Below are 5,049 nucleotides of genomic sequence, written 5' to 3'. Positions count from 1 at the left end.
CTCCTTGTTTATGATGTGTCTCCTCCAGGCACTAATGTGTCCCACCATGACACGTGGGAGTGTTTCTTGGTTGAGGGGTTCCTGTTAAGTTCGTCAGTCCTAGATTGGTAACTAAAATGTGATGCATTTGTCTCTTCTGAGTGGCGCGAGGTCTAATTCCAGCTCATCCTCTTACCTTTCTTGCCTGGCTTCTTTAACCCGGTGACTTGTCTCCAAGGGCAGAAGTAGTGTATTCCTTGCTCTCCTTCCAATTTATTTTATTAACTGCTCCAACACACTCTCTGTACCGTCTTTACTTCCTGTCCAGTAGACCAAATAATGCCATTTTAAAAGAGGCAGAACAAAGACTGGGAACATGATGGTGGGCAGACGCATCCTTCTTCAACTAACATTCAAATTATTGAAAAGGGGAAAAACAGTATTTTTCTCTCCTTCCCTTTCCCCAGCACACACACACACTGACATGCTCATTTCAGTACAGATTGTTGAAACCGATGATGGCCAGCTGAGGGTAGGAGCAGACGGGACGAGAAAAGAAGATTCGATAGTGAGTACTCCACCACGAATTGTGAATGAGTGAAAGGCGTGCACTATAGGACAGCTGGTGAATATACATGGGGAGGGTAGAGGAAACAGAGAAGCAAAGACATTGGGGTAAACAGGTAGGACGTGTTTGAAGAGAAAGTGAGAAGAGCAGATAGGAAGGAGAGGGAAGATCAGGGTTAAATGACCTGGAAAGAGGCAGGATCAGGGAGGAGCATGTGCACAGAGAATGAGGGAGTAGTGAAGAACCTGCCATTTTGTGGACTCTGAAAAGGAACCTTTGTTCCAAGTTGAAATGCAGCATCTGTTGGCGCATGGGAAGTGAAATCAAGAAGTCTGAACTCACGGACAGGGAAAGTCAGGACCTTAACAAGGAATAAAGTAACATTTCAGCAGATCTATAAAACTGTCCCCTGATGACAAGAGATTCTTGAACTCTTATGAATGCTTCTTTTTTGTCTTGGAGAACTTAGTCATTGCTGTTTTTTTGTGTTTTTTTTTTGTTTTCTTAATTCCCAGTTGGCGTACTTCAACTGTACTCAGCATCGACTTTTAGAGAAATTTATTATTTTTTTTTTATGGAGCCACAATAACCAATAGACTCCTTTGAAGAAGAGTCAGAGGAAAATAAAAGACTTAATACATTTGATAGACTTACTAGTTTCATACAGAATAGTTTTAAATATAAAACTATTTAAGTTGTGAAGGATTGGATTTTGGAGATCTTCAAATTCACGTTTTCAAAAATTACTGAATTTTGGGATACCTGGATGGCTCAGTCGGTTGAGTGTCTAACTTCAGCTCAGATCATGATCTCACAGTTCAGTTCATGGGTTTGAGCCCTGCGCAGACAGCGAGGAGCCTGCTTGGGATTTTCTGTCTCCCTTTCTCTCTGTCCCTCCCCCAGTCCCCAATCTCTCCCTCAAAGATAAATAAACATTAAAAATTTTTTTCTGTGTGTGTCTCTCTCTGTCCCTTCCCCACTCATGCTCTCTCTCTCAAAAATAAATAAACATTAAAAAATGAAAAAGGGGGCGCCTGGGTGGCTCAGTCGGTTGAGCATCCAACTTCGGCTCAGGTTGTGATCTACAGTTCGTGGGTTCGAGCCCCGCATCGAGCTCTGCTGACAGCTCAGAGCCTGTAGCCTGCTTCGGATTCTGTGTGTCTTTCTCTGCCCCCTCCCTGCTCGTGCTCTCTGTCTCTCAAAAATAAACGTTAAAAAAAATTTTTTTTTAATTTTTTAATTACTGAATTTTATCTAAATATACTAAAAAACATTGCCCTGTTAGATCATGAGTGTTAAAAATTTTAATCTGAATTATTTTAAGAGGCGGGAGAAATGGACTATTCAACAACAATTAACGAACATTTCTTTTTTAAAAAAATGTTTATTTTTGAGAAACAGCACGAGCAGGGGAGGGGCCGAGAGAGAGGGAGACAGAGGATTGGAAGCAGGCTCAGCACTGATAGCACAGAGCCCGATGTGGGGCTCGAACTCACAAACCTCGAGATCATGACCTAAGCTGAAGTCGGAAGCTTAACTGACTGAGCCACCCAGGTGCCCCCAAATTCAGAACTTTTAGAAATCTCTGTTCCACTATCTGAAACTTACTCTGAGCTGCAATTAAGTACAATTATCTTAGTGATCAAGTCTTTAGATAAAAACGAGTCAAGGCTCCTTCTTCGGGAGGCACAAATTTGTGGCGTTTAAACCAGAATTGTTTGCCAGAAGTTCACTAATATTTATAGGCTCCTAAATACAAGGTGCTTTCCATATATATAGATTTTTTCCCCTTTACATTAATGGCATTGTGGTAGGCAGTTTCTAAGATGATTACCATTGGTCTCTGCCCCCTGGTATCCATGCCGTTGTGTAACTTTCTCCCTTTGAGCGTGGTCTGGATTTAGGGATTCTTTCCTAAAGAATATGGCGAAGAGAGGGGCTGAAACCTTGAGATTAGGCTATTAAAAGTTTGGTCTTCTGTCTTGCGGGCTCCTTCTTGCTTTCTAGCTTGCTAGCTCTGACAGAAGTCAACGGACATGATGGGAGCTGCTGTGTGGCAAGACACTGAGGAAGGCCTTCCGGGCAACTCCAGTGAGTGACCTTCAGTCCAACAGCTCAAGAGGACCTGAGTCCTGCCAACCACACGAGTGAGATTGGGACCAATTCTCCCCGAGATGAGACGCCAGGCCTGGCAACCGTCTTCACTGCAACCTCATGAGAGACTTTAAGTCAGAGGCCCCCAGGTGAACCACGCCTGCATTCCTGACCCACAAAATCTGAGATAATACATGTTTGTCGTCTTAGGGTTTGGAGGTATTCGTTATGCAACAAAAGATAACGTATACAGTCATTATCTCTACGTTAGAGATAAGAAAACTGGGTATCAAACAGGTTAATCATGCACAATTATGCAGATAATACCTGAGCCAGGATTCTGCTATATGTCCATTTGGTTCCAAATCTTTCTTTCATTATAGTATTCTGCTTTTCGTTAAGTCTGAGTTTTGCAGTAACTGTGATGAATGTCCCTGTGTCCTAGTTTACCTAAGTTTCACTAGTCTTCAGCTACCGATATGGGCAATCTTCTTAACTACTCTCCGTTTGCATTTGCTCATTTGTAAAATATGGGGACACATATTTAGCACTGGCTTACCAAGAATCTTGCTGGGACTTGAATGCCTGGACATCAGAAAGAAGTAGCAGCCACGACTGGGAAGGGGTTAGGTGAGGTCAGCCAACTCACTGGAGGCAATGCCTTTGGATGGTTGCCAGCACCCCTTGCCATGGATTCTACAAGAGCCCGAAGACCTCATGATAAGGGCTGGTGTCAAGCTGACAGCAGCTGTGATCTTCTGGACCAAGCACAAGAGTCTCCAGGTGGATGTGACTAGGGGCCAAACGGGTAGCAGCAACCTTGCCATTTCAGATGGTCAGTCCATGTGGTTTAAAGCAGGATCACCTGGTAGGAGGACAGGAAATGGGGTCCAGTCCCTAGAGGGATGAGGTTGGTAAGAGGTAGAGAAGATTCCACGTCTTCTGAGCAGGGCTGGGGCAGGAGAGGCTGGAAAACACAACTGCTCTTCTCGTGGTCCCTCTGGTGCCACATTCCTCATCATGACCCTAGGTTTCTAAGTTCTCTGCATTCTCAACGATGGAATGACAGCAAATACTGGCCACAGGAAGAAATAATGCTGACTCATGAGCAGTGTGTAGCTGAATGTAGCTTGATTTCAGCTCCTGACTCATCGTAGCCATGGCTCCGGATTTTCTCAGGTCCCCCAATTTACAATATTTTGTAATGCATGACTATTTATCCCTGTTTCCTAATTTTGGATTTTAAAAATGTGGTACCGTAACTTTGGAGAACAGCCTCCCTGCTCATGTGTTGTTGACTGAAGGTTTATGCCATCTGTGGTGGATTCCCCAATTCAAGCTAGGACAAAATCCTTTTGCCTGTAATTGAATGGAAAGAAGAGGGGTGTGTGTGTTGGGGGGGCCAGGGAGATGTTGCTGAGCTGCCCACTGGAGGCTTTGATTATTTCTTTGATTTTAGAGAACAAGAAGTTTAGGGATTGAGAGTTTACCATATTCTGGAGATGCTCTCTTGGATTGAATCTGGAAAATTGAATAAAGCTAAAAAAAAAAAAAAAAAGCTTTGCAAAAGGATTTGGCAACTACCTACAGCATTTTGATCTCAAGTGTCATTGATGTAGTATGGATTTATGGATTTCTTTCATGGCTTCTCTACACCGGAGCACTAGAATGTTATCTATCTTGTCTTAAATATCAGCTGTTTGTTATAGTGCCACAACTCTGGAATTATGTTCATATCTAAGGGCATCTTTCTTCCAGAATTACATTTCTATTATTAATGGGTTCATATTATTTAAACTATAGATAAAATGCAATAACTGGAAGCTATGATCAAATTTGGACAATAGCTGTTCCAATTAACAGACCTCAAAGTTATGACACTGACCTTCAATGGTATTTTAATACCAACAGTCTGACAGTCAGTTGCTTTTCTTTTGTTACCTTATTATATGTATGTTTGTAGTTACCATTTATATTATTTGAATTGTATATTGTACCAACTTACTAAGTTCAAGAGATATCTGGAAGAAAGCATTGTTATGCCAAAAGTGCATTTTTAAAGTACTTTTTAATTTTTAGGTTGCTCCCTCATGCATAGTTAATTATTTAATTTATTCATTTTGTTTCATTCATCTTAAACCTAGCGCTCTGTCCCCAGTAATTATCTAAGTAAAGCATAGCGTCCTCATCTGCCCATTCCTGCCACTTCTCCATTTCCTCAATGCAGAGGAGGAAGATTTACAATTCTATTTCAGTTACTTGATGTTATATTTGAGATTTATCTGGGCCTATAGAACCATGATCAAATTACAGCAGTACATAGTAACTTTGATTTGCCTGGTCATGTTGATAGACTAGTATTTCCTGAGTGGTGCTGCCATGTAGATGACCACAGCCAAGCGAAGCTA

The sequence above is a fragment of the Lynx canadensis genome, chromosome D1 (genome assembly GCF_007474595.2).
Source record: "Lynx canadensis isolate LIC74 chromosome D1, mLynCan4.pri.v2, whole genome shotgun sequence".
Classification (NCBI taxonomy): domain Eukaryota; kingdom Metazoa; phylum Chordata; class Mammalia; order Carnivora; family Felidae; genus Lynx; species Lynx canadensis.
This window is presented reverse-complemented; position numbering follows the sequence as displayed.